Here is a 16,380-nt window from a genome sequence, read left to right as displayed (position 1 = left end):
ATCTGTCATCAGTGGTTTGATGACAGGACATTTTAACAGGGCGCCTCAGGATGGCTAATTGTTGATTTTGCTTCCAATTAACAGTAACTCTGACGTGTTGGAGGGATTCACATGTGTTCACTGAAGATAATCAGTGTTTTTTTTTTTAGAGGAAGGAACTGATGAGAGAATATTTTTAGATTCTCTTGTTTGTAGTCCAAATGGCCCAAGGTTGGAGGGAAACTGATGTTTTAACCTTTTCATTTCTGTGTTTTCACCTCTCCTGTGTATTCACATTCTCTGGGCAGGTGTGGACCCACAAGTACACTTTTGTAGTCTATCTCTTTCTCTTCACTTTCCTTAAAGTAGGAAGGAAGAGGGTGGCCAGTGGAGGAGGAAAACTTCTCAGGGTATATGATGTGATAGGAAAAAAGATGCAAAGTTCTTTTTTTTACTCGGGTAATTTAGTTTTTCTGTAGGTAAAACTTAGCTAAAAAATTACTACCTCTTTCTGAAGTTCAATGCTGCCTTATGTTTGGGGGAAATATTTACAACCCTTTACATAAGGTAATAATATTTAAAATTCTGTTAAAGTTTCATGTTATACACATTACAAATAGCTATTTCCTTGAACTGATATTTTCATGTTTAAATTCCATGATTGGAATTTAATTCAAAATCCCTATTTAAGTGATACTACAGAGCTGGCAAGTTAAAACGTGTATAGCATTTAAATGAGTGACAGTATTTCAATAAAGTGGTTATAAGGGTCTTGAACTCTGGAATCATTTTATATTAAGAATTTGATTAATCAGCCTAATATATTTTAATTTACTGTAAATATAATTTTTTAAAAATCTAAGAATATTTCCAAAAATAATTTTATTAAACCTTTAATGTATGTTTGTTAGAACCATAATAATCTATAGTAATATTATCTTCCACTTTGATCTTCCTTTTATTAGGCTCTGAGTGCAGACCTTGATATATTATGTAGACTCAGTAAAGGGGAAGCTGCTATTATCTCCATTTTCAAATGACAGTCTTGGTATGCAGAATCACGAAGGGCACCATGCATGCAATGTTGTTATTCAGAGAACAGAATAGGTTAACTGCCTTTAGAATAGAAGGATTAAAGGATCAGTGTTAGAAGAAGTCCATTTTATTGAGGCAAGATAGCATAGAGAAAAGAAAACTTATCCTAGAGATCTTGATTCTAGTTTCCGCTTTGCTACTAACCTACTGTGTGAACCCGAGAAAGTCAGTTAACCTCTCTGAGCCTTGGTTTCATCATCTATAAAGTGAAGGGATTGAATTAGGTGCCCTCTAAGATGCTTCCATTGATAACATATCATTACACCATTTGGGGGGATTTAGTTTTCATGTCTGTGAGATTATTAATAGGCAAGTGCAAACCAAGGAAAGCATGTGTTTAAGTGATTCGCTATCCTCAGATTTGGTAGTCAAATTAGTAGTGTTCCAGGCTCTGCAATTTTTATATATCCGTATAGAAGAACTGACTTCACAGGTCTGACATTCAGAGCAGCAGGAAAATAGCATAATCTATTTCTCCAGGAATCAGGAAGGGAAATCTGGTGATTTGGGCAGTTCATCTTGGCTTCTGGTAAAAAGCAATTGTATCCAGGAACTTTGAAAAATCTGCTCTTAATAGCTTTAAGCAGAAAGGAGATGTAGTGGAAACAGCAATGAGAAGATGTGTTCTCCAGTCCAGTTCAATAAACACATATTGAGCTTCTATCAAAGGTCTACAACCTTTTATTTATAAATCTGAAATTCAAACAACTCTAAAAAGCCTGAATTCATTTAGTGGCAAAACCTAACCCAAATGGATATGAGGCTACGTGCATTTTTTATTTATCTCATTTTGTGTGAATACTCATTTCTCTCAAGGAAGAAACTGCACTGTATTCGGTTTGGGAGTGTCACCCGAGAACCTGCCAGGAATGTTCTATAAGATGTGGTACATGGTCTGTAATAATATTCCAGGCTTGGGAGGTTTTGAGTTCCAAAGCTCATCTGGTTCTAAGGGTTTGAGGAAAGGGTTTTGGACATGTACGTGATTAGGGTGAAGGTGGGTAGAGGATGGCTGGAGAGGAACTGGGTGAAATGCAAAGGTACCCAGTACCAGGTCACTGTTCTCAGAGTTCCCAGACATAGTCACCAATGCAATATGGCATATTTTATAAGAGAGATAGGTACAAAATTTAAGGGCACTCACAGAGCAAATATTGATATTTCTGCTGGGATTTCAGGGTGTTTCACAGAGGAGGGGAGATTTCAATTAGGTCCTGAAGGATGAGTGGGTGTTTCTCATAGGGAAAGGTGTTCTAAACAGAAAGAAGAGAGGCACGCACATTCATGGTGCCTTGGGGGCCCCTTGGCTCCTCTGGGTTTGAATTAGAGAAGCCGTGGAGAGGATGTAATGGGGCTGAGTGTTTGAAAATGAAATTAGGAATATGATCCAGTACCTTGTATATCATTCTCATAACCATTCGTTGACCCCTCTTAGGTTGGGTTGCCCAGAGGCAGGCCCCGAGAGTGGTGTTCCTATGTAAAGGCTTTGTTATAGAAGCATACCCGGGAGACCTATTGGGGGTAGGCAGCAACACAGGGAAAGGTGATATGTCAAGGAGGGAAGTATTCTTCTTGGGCAAGTTCCAGAGGTGGTTTTAGCTTGATCCTGAAGGAGGCAAGATAGTGAAATACTCCTGCACCCATCAGTCAGTCACAGGGTGAGGGCCATTGGAATGCAATGGGTTGGTGATGTACATTTTCAGGCACTTCATCTGTCTTGGCCTGGGTTCTCCCCAGAGCAAGAATACGTACTGATGAAGGGGAGGTGGTGGGTGACATGGACTAAAATGGTGAATTGGGATTCTAGGAGAGGGGGCAGAGTGCCAACATTTTCTGCCATAATACTGTTTGGTGACCTCTTATTGCAACTTATTGTACTGAGTACTTCAATCATCTCATTCAATTCTCATAACAATTCAACAAGATAGGTAATATTTTCCATTTTATGGATGAGAATTCTGAAGCTTGGAAGGTCTAGTTAGTGGAGTTGTGTGCTTAGAACCCAGCTCTTTCTGGCCTCCAACTCCTTGTGGACTGCAGGATTCCCTAGATCACCATGGCTTCCCCCCCACTTTCCATCCAAGCAACTCTAATAATCTGTTTTGCACACTGTTTCTCTGCAAACCCTTTTCTCTGAAGGAACTGTTCTGAACTTTAAAAAGTTTTTAAACTGCCACAAATAATGGAAAGCCAACAAGTAAATATATATGCACCCAATATAGGAGCATCTCAATATATAAGGCAAATGTTAACAGACATAAAAGGAGCAATAGGCAGTAACACAATAATTGTGGGGGACTTTAACACCCCACTTACATCATGGACAAATCATCCAGACAGAAAATCAATAAGGAAACACAGGCTTTAAATGATACATTAGATCAGATGGACTTAATTGATATTTATAGAGCATTCCATCCAAAAGCAGCAGAATACACTTTCTTTTCAAGTGCACATGGAGCATTCTCCAGGATAGATCACATGCTGGGCTACAAAGCAAGCCTTGGTAAATTTCAGAAAATTGAAATCGTATCAAGCATCCTTTCTGACCACAACGTTGTGAGATTAGAAATCAACTACAAGAAAAGTTTTTAAGGGAAATGTGATGAAACACTCCTAGAAAAATACCCTCTCTTTCATTCTGTTTGAACTTTATTTCTACTTAATGTATTCAAGGGCTCCTGAATCAAGTTTTATGCTACAATAAAGCAGAATAATTTCCTTATTTAAGTTTGGCCCAATTAAGAATATTATCACATCAGTACTGATGCTTATCTTGTTGTTATTAATTTTGTTTTTCATTTGGAATTTCTTCAAAACTTTTTAGGAACCAAGTTAAGTTTTCAAAAGTCAATAAATACAAAAATATTAGTTGATACATTCAATTTCTGAAAGTTCTGTATTGTGTCCAGTCCATCAAGAATTAGATAAATTCTAATTCTGGTAGTTGGGTAGTTGGGTAGAGGGGAGTAAATTATTATGATTATATCTCATTGCTGTTACTGCAAACAAAGCAAACAAAACAAATCCTAAGCTGTGGCATTTGAGAGTCTGAAAAAAGATGTTTCTTGAGAAATTAGTCATTTTATATTACATTTTTAGCTGCAAAGCAAGTAAGTATCCCGAGAAGTGAACTCAACAAATATTTATGTAGCATCTCCTATATGCCAAGCACTGTGAGTGAGCACTGTTAAAATGAGTGACAGTGACTTCTTTGCTGACTACAGTGAGAATGGCAAACTAAAACCCTGTGAAAAATATTTTCATATGAATGATGAGCTATTAAAATGTCACTAACTGCCAAAATGGAATTCATAGATGAGTCTTCAAAATAGAACAAGTATACATAGACACCATAAGCAGCATAATTAAGATTTTTTTTTTTTACATTATTACAGAATGGACTTTTTTTTTCTTACTTAAAAACACTTGGAGAAGAGCATTGACTTTTAGTGACTTCTTTATTCCTGTTAGAGTTATTTCAGAAATATTATTTTATCGTCCACAGGAAACGAACAGTACTGCAAGAGTTTTCACTTTAAATGCTTTCAACCTTTTACTCAGCTTCATTTCATCCCATCTCTTCTGGCTTTTCTGTCTTTTCCGGTTGTATTTTATCAGTTGTATCAACATTGATGAGCCAAGAGAAAATAAACGTTTCTGAAAAATAAATCTGTTCCTGTATGTTTCTCCCAGACTGCCTCCCAGATTCACCACCAGCATCAGCACACAGGGTGGGAGAGTCACGAGGCCCAGCCAAGCCAGCTGCACCAGCTCTACCAGGACCCTGAGGAAGAACTGGGATTTCAGACCTGCGAACGGTCAGTATAAAGTATTTTCACTCTGCGTGTTCACCAGGAAAGAACACAGGCTTGAAATATAGTCATAGAGCCTACGTCATCTTGTCCTCCCTCTCCAAGAAGGAGAGGAGCTTTCATCTCGACTGCACTGCCGGTCGCTTCCTGTCCCATCCACCTCGGGCTCCCCTGCCCTTGCCACTGTGCTATGCTGGGCTAATTCTGGCTCCTCCTGCAATTCGGCAATGCCAACACAGGTGCTGAATTTATATCCCCTTCACTTATTTTAAACCAACCCCTTCTCAAAGGGACAAGTAAAATTTTATCTCTTCTGCTAAACTTTTCCTGCCAATTCCAGGCAGATCACTTCTGTCTCTCCAAGTTCAGGACAACAACTGCGTGTAACGTTTTTCCTCACTCAGTAGGCTGCGCATCCAACAGAGTCCCTCACACAAACACCTGGGCTCTTCTCCAGCGGGACACAAGCATGCAAATATGTAAAAGGTTCTGGGCTGCGGAGGCTGACTCCCTGCTGTGAGAGCCTGGAGAGCATAGAGACTAAACATGTGTTTTTCAAATTGAATTGCTTTGTTTGTTAATCTAGCATAATCAGCTCCTGGTGCTGTGGCAGGTCTATAGATAGATGGAATTAATCAGAAATCTTACCTAACAATCAGAACCTCAGCTGCGCATGCCAGTTCAGAAACAATCTAACCAGCAACCCCTTTGAGCATGTAGAATTTGCCAAAAGGCAGCCCAGAGTAAGGTTGAAGTGAAAATAGCCCCTGGTAGGTCCAGGAGTTTTTTATAAGAAAACTTCAAATCTGTATAAGTTTTTTACGAAGCTAAGATGCAGGAAGAAATGTTGAAGGTAAGAAAATGTATCAGAAGTAGTTTCTCCATTATAGAGTCCCTGAGGATAAAAACAGAAAGAAGATTTTTAATCCTGCATTTTTATAAGTCATTAGCAGAAATGTAATTTTGGTAACTCCCTTACCTGTTTCATGTATGTCTTCCATTTCCTCAATGAGGGTCACGGCCATTTACATCATTTTTGGAGATAAAGGTTAACCCCCAAATCCCTAGGAGAAGTTGCACAGTGACTTGAGTTCATATGAAGGTATAAATGAGTGGGTTTGGATGGGAGGGTGTGGGCAGTGGGCAGAGGAGGAGACAAGAGTTACTGAGTCCACTTAGGGAGAGCTGTGCTGGGAACGCTGGGAAAGGGGAGACTTAGGACAATGGGAATAAAAACAGCTGACTTTAAAACTGCTCAGAGCTAACCCTGCATGCACATTATTATTAATTTTCTTTGACATTAATGATTTTTAAAGTAAGCCTTGAGGACTTCAACATATTGGAAACGATTGAGAAGAGCAGTTTTTCTCATCTGAGCCTCTTCTTGCAGTGTGTGTGTGTATGTGTGTGTGTGCGCGCGTGTGCTGTTTGCACACTGTTGTCAGGCAAAGAGACAGAAGCACAGATTCAATATCTGTTTTTGCAAATTTGTCCCTAATGGTTCTGAGGCTTCATTCAGGCAGAATTTCATATTGAGTTTTTCCTGTCTTCACTTAGGAAACACCAGACCTTGGGACTTAAAATTGCTCCATTTGCTGAAGCTTTCCATCCCTCACTTCCCCTTAGGAAACAGAATCATTTATTGTCACAAGGGGTTGCTGGTTTGGCGACTCCCTTTCCTGTCACTGTGTCATTCTCTTATTGTACCAATTTGGTGTGAAGAAGAAAATGTGGACCCTAAAAATTACTAACCTTGTTCTTGGTTTGGCATGGCTTTAAGACCCAAAGGTTTTGTGGGCCCCCTTTAACCTTACCTGACAGTAATACTCTAAGAGGAGTGAAAAGGGAATAGGTTTGTTCAGACTTTCAGAGGGAATGATATTTTCCTTTATTCTGTTTTTCATTGTAAATTATAATATAATACTTCAGTGCGTTTGAATTTGTCCCGTGGATCCAACAAGGTACTGCTCTGCTTATTGGGGTTTGAAAACTACATATATTCATTGTCAAGCCAAAAGAGGAGCTCCTCATACAAAAGCTCTGAGTCTCTCATTTGTTTCTTTGTTTTGTAAATGAAGGATTAGTTTGGAGGCACCTCTCCATTTGTCTGAGTTTGTTACAAGAAAAATAGAACATATAGACAGAGCAATTTGGAGCCTCCATGAAGAAATTGAACTTTTTGCATCTTTACTAGACTATTATTAATTGATAAAATGTAGTTCTCTGTAAACTTAAAAAAATATTTCCTGAATTTTTTTGGAGGTCGGAAAAACAAAATTGAGAGTATATTCAGAAGATAATTCAGAACATTCTAATATTAAAGGTAATTTGAACTTGTATCCAGGAGGCTCTTAGAAAAAGAAAATTTGAGCTACAGCAAGAAAGTATTAGCTTAACTTAGAGAACAGAACATCACTTGGTCCTGATAGAAGAGCTGGATGACCCAGAGCCAATTCTGTGAAAGAAATGCATCATTTTGATGAAAACTCTTGGAATGTGTATGAAGTGAAGCAAGAAAATGAAAATAGAACTGGTCATTCACGTGTATGTTTCTCTCACAGCTGGAAAAACACGTTTGAAAGTTTTATAACTAACCCCAGTTCTGGCCTAAATTTACTGTGAACAGAATAGGTGGTATGTCTGCATCTCTTGGCTGAAAATTCTGCTATTTACTTGGATTAGATACCCAATTTAGAAATTATGATCATTCCAGTGTGCATTTATTCTGGAAAATCTTTAGCCATTTACAAATGAGCTTCCAAGGTTTTAGAACTATTAACGTAATAAATTCTCTAACCCATGTATCTGCAGTCTAGAACTATGCTTAACTTCTATCTGCTATTCAACAAATATTTGTTGAATGAAAGAACTAAGTTGACAGAGAGAAGCAACTCCATCTCTACAGTGTATAAATTTAATCTCCCTGATAATCAGAATGGGAACTTTCCTTGGGGTGTATGGGAAGTTCTGGGCATCTAGGAATTCACATGAGGACGTTTGAGGAAAGGAGAAACCCATGGAAAGATTGGTAGGTTTGAAGGTTGGAGAGAGCCTCGAAGGCAATTTACCCTGGATTTAGGTTTTTCTTTAAATTCTGTCCAGTCACAGTTGCACAGAGACTAGGTTAGAGCAGATGTTCCTAAACTTTCTTCACTCCCAGTGCCCTTAGTGTCTTGGTGAGCTTTTCTTATGATACTCCCAGACCAAAAGAAAAAACACACAGTTCCATTTATGAAGTAGGTAGGAATAAACAACTTAATAAATATTTAAGTCCTAACAACTTAATAGCCATTTGAATACATAATGCACATACATTAAAAGAAAAACATTTTTTATTTCACTCCAAAATAGCCATAACTACTTACTAATGAGACGTGTATGCCTGTTGAGTGCTGCACCACTTCTCAAAATTTGATATCACCGTCAGCCTCATTTTTCTTTTCCCACTGCCATGTAGTACTTGATTTTTATGACAGCAGCCATTGTAAATCCAGTTTCACAAAGATATGATGTCTCAAAAGGAACATAACAATCTAATATTAAAATTGCCCATACGGTGTCTGATGGATGTCAGGGATTGCAGTGTCTTCCTCAAAAATTCACATGTCCCACTGCACCATGTGAGTTCACTTCAGTGTCTCAGAGCCCCTTGGGCAATATTTGGAAAACACATGATTATAGAGATGAAAGATATACATGATGATAATAATAATAATAATAATAATAATAATAATAATAATAATAATAATAATGTTAACTGCTGACTCACCAAAAAGAGCATCATCGTAGAGCTAAACTACATTTATTCTTAACCCAGTAAGGAAGATCAGTGTCTTGTTGAAATCTTATGAATATTTCTGAGGGGGCAGGTGAGGGCCAGGATATTTGTAAGGTTTCTGGAGTCAGTGTAAGGTCTTTCCACGCAGTAAACTGATTGGGATTCGACAAAGTTCATGACGTAATAGTTTAGAATCTGTGGCCACAGTGAAGCAAGGATTTCTGAGGGAGTGTGGAAGCATAAGTAGTCATTTGACAAGTCCAGTTGAGTGGTCTACTATCCCGAGAAGGGAGGTAATTAGGGCTTGCTGAAAGTTCTGATATATGGATTTGGAGGAAGTTCCTGAAATTAAAAATAGTTATTTGTACTTTCATCCTCTTGGGCAAGAGTTTTTTGGAAGAGTCAAGTTAATTTAGACATTGGGCTGTGTGGTTTTGGTTCTTGCTAAAAATAACAATAGTTATTGAGCCTTTTTCTTGCTAGCCATGGTTCTCAGCACTTTACATGCATTCTATTTTAAACTATTCTCAACAATGTCATGAGGTAGGAATTGCTATCCCTATTTTTACAGAAGAAGGATATGAAAGGAAGGCACTTGCCTATGGTCAGGGACTGAGGACAAGAAGAGCATGTGTCTTTTTGTTTTTGCTTTTTTAAGCAGTGAAAAGACAGGGGCAAGTATGATAAGAGTAATTCACTGGTTTGTGTATTTATTTTCAAAGTGTTATTTCAGTTTCATATTACTCCTGCTATGGCCTTATAATGGCCCATGGGCCTCCCTACACAGTGACAGAGGGGCTCCTCTGGTTTGACCGGACTGTGGATACAGCTTGTTGTAGCTTTCTTGTTTGCTAATCCTGGTTGCCAGTGACCAACTACCCAGAGCTGACCTCATGCCTCCCACTGCTATTGACTCTGGGAGAACTCCTAAAGGGCAGCAAAGCCTTTGGACATGGAGAACAGGCCTTCATCTGGGCAGCACAGAGGGTAGTGCACAGTCTCCTTCTTTATGGTGTGTTGATTGCTTAGTTATTGAGCCATATTACAGATTGTGACTTCATTCTGAAAAAAAAATGCAGCGTTAAAGTGATTTGCATCCTTGCTAGCTTAAATTTTTTTTTTTTTTAACTTTAGATGGCAATGTCATGTAGTAAAAGAACAACAAATTTTGATATAAGAATTTTGGAGTTGAAGTCAGGCTCTTCCATTTCCAAACTGTGCTAATCAAGTGACTTAACATCTCTGAACTTCAGGTTCTTCTTTAGGAAATAATAGTGACTATGTACTTGACAGGGTTGGTGGGAAGTTCCAATAAGGTAACGTTAAAGTATATTAAAGAGGCTTTTAACACAGTAGAGTATTATACATATATTAATTATTATTATTGTTGTTATTACATGATTCTTTGAAAGTATGTTACATACGCTCAGTTATCAGATAGTGCTGTAATTCTATTTCATGTTCCTTTGTGCTAATATGCTTATTCCTTGAGACCCAGGAGTTCATATAAATCATTCTGTAATTCTGGGCATGTTGTAATCTAACACCCTGGTGGCTCATTTACAGTAGACTAAACATTTCTCAGCATAAATGCACACTGGATTGATAATTATTTCTTTAAGCTATATTTTAACTTGGTAATTTAATTTTCATGCAGGCTCCTAACTGCAGGATTTATATGTGGCAGCTTAAATACATGCCCACTGACACACTCACACCATGACATCTTTGTCCGCACTCATAAATTCATCTTTAGAAAGCTTCCTCACTCTAAGGGCAAAACTCAAAGGAACTTTCAGCAGGACCATATGTTCTCTGAGGGAAAGTTGTACTCTTTGATTTTCTTTTAGTCCTTTGAGAGGTTCAGCTCTCATTTACATCAAAATAAATTCTGGAAGTGAAGGAGGATATAAAGAAATACAACACTAATTTATTTGGCAGTTGTCAGGTGTGTCTTGGCATCAATAAAATAGTGATCATGCCTTTGCATACAGTGATTTATTTTGTTTTTAATAGAAAAAGGGCTTAATTAGGAGGGTACAGGATTTTCCCATGGATCCAAGGATAGGAAGGTAGTGGGGGCATCATGACAGGAACTTGAACTGATATTCACCAGGATCCAGGGCAGATTTTCTTAGCATGTGCTGGTAATACATGGGACCATTTCAAGGCATCTCTCATTGTCCTTTTCTTCCTAAAGAATGGTTTTTTGTACTCTGTTTGCATAGTTCTCTATCACAGCTTCCTCAGGGCGGGATCTTTTGACCTAGGAGCCCAAATCATGTGACAAAGAAGCAGCCTCCATTGCCTGACTTTTCTGCCCTTTGATCCTATTCCAAATTCCTGGAGAGAAACCCTCAATAGTTCAGCCCGGTCTTTTCATTACTAGTCCTTACGTAAGCTGCCCAGTGGGTTACAGCCATGGATTGCAGACCGGAAGTACAAACATGACTCCAGGGGCAGGTGGTGGCAGCGCTCAGAGAAGGGAACTTGCGCAGGATAATCACTGCCAAATCTCAAGAACATAAAATATTTGAATCATAGAAACTCTTTACTATTGTCACAGAAATATTAGCATGCAAAAACTCAGGTTTACAGAAATCTGGATTTAGTTTACATCCTTAGTTTTATGTAATGATCACGTTTGTGAACATTGTTTTAGCCAATCTTATATAGTGCTTGGAATAGTTATTTAAAGGAATTCTACAGGTGAATCCTTTTAAAAACATCCAATCAATCAACATGTCTTTATGGGACATCCATTTTTAAGCACACTATATTACATATATGATTTCCTATGGTCAACAAAGAATTGATTTACCTTATGTTATTTGAATAGATATGTTATACAGTTTTATGGTTCCTTAGGCGATGGGGTTCTATTTGGTCATAAGTTTGGGGGTTGCTCCTCTAGTCTTTACCTGCTGTATACAGTCTATATACAGAAGTATTGTCTTAATTCTAAAATAAGCATTTGAAAGAAGATGAATGTGACTGGGGTCTAGTGAGCAAAGGGAGAGTGACACACATGCACAAACACCACGAAATAATCAAGGCAGATGTCAAGAAAGCTCTTGGTGAGTGCTGTGATTTTTATTTCCAGTATGTGAATTTGCTCGTTATAGCAGACCTCACTGAAGACCAATGCAGCTTGCAAAACTCACTCTCAAGTTGTTCCCTGACTCATTAAGTTAGTAATGGTTCTTGGAGTGGAGAAAAATCTATACCAGGTGCAGTTAGTCCCTTAGGTCTCCTTCCCTCCCTGGTTACTAGGTTTCTCTCTCCCAAGTAGGAGACTCGCCATTAATGTTCAGAGGAAACAGAACCTGTGAAGCTCTGAGCTTCTGTACACAAGTCACAGCAACATATGTGTGTGACAAATTTTTTTAAAGGAAAACCAAAAGAAACAAAGACAATGCAGGGAGAAATAAGAAACACTTAAACAAAAGCAATGGTTGTAATTGAAATCCTCAGAAAGACAAGAAATAGTGCATCCACTACAAACAAAAAAATAAAAGCAAAAGTATGATGCTTATATAAATAAACAGACTCAGAAAGTGTTCTCAGAAATTAAAATAAAATCATTTAGAAAAATCAAATAGATGTTGAGAGAATCCCTGGGAAAATAGAATCAAAAGATAAAGAAATGGAAAATAGAAGAAAAGAGGTAAGAAAATTAAATGATCACTCTAGGAGTTCCAGCATTCAGCTCATAGATACTGCATAAAGAGAGAGGAAAGAAAGCAGACATTAGGAAATTGCTCAAGAAATAGAAGAAAAAAAATATTTCCAGAACTGACATACAAGGGTCTCCAAGTTAGAAGAACCAGCAGGAGCCCAACAAAAAAGGATTCACATCAAAGCACATTTTAATGAATTTTCAGAACGTCTAGAAAAAGCAGAGGCTCCCAAAACTTTCCAAAGAGAGAATTAAAACAAAAAACAAAAAAAGAAAAAAGATGCACATTTACCTCCAGAGACTCTAGAATCAAAATAGCATTAGAATTGTCGAAAGCAACATTGGGGTAAGAATATTATGGAGAGATAGCTTAAAATTCAAAAGGAACATAGTTTTCAACTTACAATTATATACCCCGACAAACTATTATACAAATATCTGTGTAGAATAAATATATTTCAAGAATGAAAACAATCATTATTGATTCTTGTGCTCTTTTTTCTCCAACTTTATAGAGGTATGATTGACAAATAAAAGTTATACATATTTAGGTTGTCCAATGTGATTTTTTTTAAGATGTACAGTGTGATGATTTAATATACATATACATTAGTTACTGCAGAATGAGCTTTAGCAAAATGAGAGAAAACATGAAGATAAAGGACAACATGGAACCCAGGGAAAGGAGGTCCAGGTCTTGAAAGGAATCCTTTCTTCCTTCCTGCCTGTGTGCTTTACTTATTTCTTTTTCTTCTTTCCTTTCTCATTTTCCTTTTTTTTTAAAATTGGAGTATAGTTGCTTTACAATGTTGTGTTAGTTTCTCTTGTACAATGAAGTGAATCAGCTATATGTATACATATATACCCTCCCTCTTGGACCTCCCTCCCACCCCCCCAATCCTACACATCTGGGTCATCAAAGAGCACCAAGCTGAGCTTCCTGTGCTACACAACAGGTTCCCACTAGCTACCTATTTTACACATGGTAGTGTATATATGTCAATCCTAATCTCCCAATTAGTTCCACCATCCCCTTACCCCGCTGTGTCCACATGTCTGTTCTCTATGTCTGAGTCTCTATTCCTGCCCTGCAGATAGGTTAATCTGTGCCATTTTTCTAGATTGCACATATATGTGTTAATATACGATATTTCTTTTTCTCTTTCTGACTTACTTCACTCTGTATGACAGACTCTAGGTCCATCCACATCTCTACAAATGACCCAGTTTCATTCCTTTTTATGGCCAAGTAATATTCAATTGTATATATATACCACATCTTCTTTATCCATTCATCTGTCGATGGACACTTAGGTTGTTTCCATGTCCTGGCTATTGTAAATAGTGCTGCAGTGAACATTGGGGTACATGACTCTTTTTGAATTATGGTTTTCTCAGGGTATATGCACAGTAGTGGAATTCCTGGGTCATATGGTAGTCCTATTTTTTAGGGGACCTCCATACTGTTCTCCATAGTGGCTGTAACAATTTACATTCCCACCAACAGTGTGTGAGGGTTCCCTTTTCTCCACATCCTCTCCAGCATTTATTTTTTGTAAATTTTTTGATAATGGCCATTCTGACTGGCGTGAGGTGATACCTCATTGTAGTTTTGATTTGCATTTCTCTAATAATTACTGATTTGAGCATCTTTTCATGTGTTTGTTGGCCATCTGTATGTCTTCTTTGGAGAAATGTCTATTTATGAGCTGTTTGTATATTTTGGAGATTAATCCTTTGTCAGTTGCTTCATTTGCAAATATTTTCTCCCATTCTGAGGGTTGTCTTTTTGTCTTGTTTATGGTTTCCTTTGCTGTGCAAAAGCTTTTATCATTTTCCTATTTTTAACTTGAAAAATGGTACCAAAATTTAAATTCTATCATCTGGAATCTGTAGATGTTTACAACTCTTAAGGCCACATCCATTCCGTTTGTCCAAAATAACTTTTGGCATCCTCTCTCCTTAATGAGTCCTGTGGTTATTGACAGAGTGGTGAAGAGATGATCACAAAAGTGGAGTGGCTAGGGAGAGAAACATGGTGGAGAACACTGAACTAATGAAGAATATGGGGAAAGCCAACTGAGAACTTCAGGAAGCAGAATGAAAATCAGAATAATATGTTTTCCTCTGGACAGATAGAAATGGAATTAAAGCTTGGTGGGAAAGTTTGAAGACTTAGCTTGTAAAAGAACCTCAGAGCTATCAGAATATTTCATGCTTTCATTAGAATTTCTGCATCATCTCTTTAGAACCATGAGTACAAATTATTTACTACAAATATACTGAGAAGCAGTTGAGGAAAATTTGTTGTAACAAACAACTTGACTGCATACCAGAGAAATAATTTTAGAAGGAAACTGGCAATTATTTTGTCAAATATTGCACTCAAATCTATGGTTAGCCTGTTTTTATATCTGTGCATTGTTCTGTAGTTCATACTGAATGAAGAATCAAGTAAATCAGTTCTTTAGCACATTGTACCTGATACTATGTTTTTGTCAGTAAGCTTTCCCCTGGGGAAACATCACTTAAATGAAACCATTTATTCCATTTCACTGTATTTTTATACCAATACTTTAATGAAAAGGAAATGGAAGAAATTGGTTTGTACTATAAGAAACTGAAAGCAGTGCATCTGTGACCTGAGTAACTGTTCTCCCTATGACAATATTATGATATATATTATCTGTCTCTATAGATATAATTGAGTATATGAGAATGAACTGTTAGTGATATATTTCTTAAATACACTTAAAAAGTTAGACGTTTGAGAGACATGATACTTGTGTCAGACCTTGCCTGTACTACCCACAGCTCCTCAGAAGGGGCAGAGCTATGTTTGGTTCCTTGGCATCATCTGAGTGGGTTGGAAGAATTCTGAAATCTTTTTATTCTCTTCCTTCCGCATCTGTCGTGATATCCTTGTCTTCCTTTTCCTCTCTTCTCTCTTTTTTTCCCCTCAAGTTTAACACCTAGAGTATGTCCAGGCTTCTGCGGTGTCTGTGCACCATGTTTAATGCTCAGCTAAAATTTTCTTTCACCAAAAACTGCAAGGAAATTGACACTTGCAAGAATGTTGGTTTTGAACCAAATTACACAATGAGTTCCACTTCTTAAAGAAACAAAGCTTGAGAGGTTTATGTGAGTAAATCTCTCTGAGCCAATAGCTAAACAGTTATTTGGAGTGCTCTGAAAAATCTTGCTTCTTTTTTTGTTCAAGGAAAAGGCTATTAAAGAGAGTAATAAACAGTGATGAATGTTAGCCTATTCAGAAGATTTATGCGATTATACTCCATTTTTCTTCTCTTTCCACCTGGCTGAGCTGGCAGTTTTTGTATTTGCTTTTCTGAGCGTAAGAGCATAAGTATGCAGTGCACAAGAAGGCATAAGCCAGTAGAGGAAGAGATGAGAAATATCTAAAGGGTATTTATGAATATGGACACAAAGTTAAAACTGAGTTAATAGTTTTGAGTGTTGAAAATTCTGTAATTTTTGTCTGTGACTGTATTTTTAGAAGAAATGTCATGTGTTTTTCCTTTCATAGGTTGGGTTTGTAAATGGCTTATTTATGTACGATGTGAGGTGTGGTATGGGCCTGGATGTTGTGTCTCTACATATGAATAAAGAGATGGGCCCACTTGAATGTTAACTCTCCCATTGGCTATGTACTATCTCAAATGTTTTTACCTTCAAGCACAGATGGTTCAGGTCTTCTATTATTCTCTGCTTCTCAAATTCCTCAAAGTTGGTATGTCTCAGAATTTCTTTCTCGAAAAATTTTCCTATTTTGTTCATTGTTTTTGTTACTAGTGCAGATAGTGTCATATTTCCATTGCTAACACTTGTCTACAAGTGGTCAAATTTAGAGTTGGTTTAGATTGCTAAATATTTAAAATGTAATTGGTATATTATGAGAGAAAAGAGGTAATGAATTTCAACTTTAAAGATTTACTAAAATAAATACACAGTAATTTCTATGACATTATAATCATAGACTCAGTGAAAGAAACTATTCCAAGGAAAAAGTGAATGTA

At 37.4% G+C, this 16,380-nt stretch overlaps 1 protein-coding gene across 3 annotated transcripts in view; it reads left to right on the top strand.

The window, feature by feature from the left end:
- Window positions 1–1,009: 1,009 nt before the first annotated feature.
- LOC309634704 (uncharacterized protein) overlaps window positions 1,010–16,380 on the top strand; it is a 405,124-nt gene continuing 389,753 nt past the window's right edge. For all 3 annotated transcript variants that reach the window (XM_082405126.1, XM_082405125.1, XM_082405124.1), the window contains exon 1: window positions 1,010–4,895. The gene's annotated coding sequence lies outside the window, so the exon portion shown is untranslated. The remainder of the gene's footprint in view (window positions 4,896–16,380) is intronic.

Source organism: Balaenoptera borealis (assembly GCF_965194805.1).
Source record: "Balaenoptera borealis genome assembly, chromosome: 9".
Classification (NCBI taxonomy): Eukaryota; Metazoa; Chordata; class Mammalia; order Artiodactyla; family Balaenopteridae; genus Balaenoptera; species Balaenoptera borealis.
This window is presented reverse-complemented; position numbering and strand designations above follow the sequence as displayed.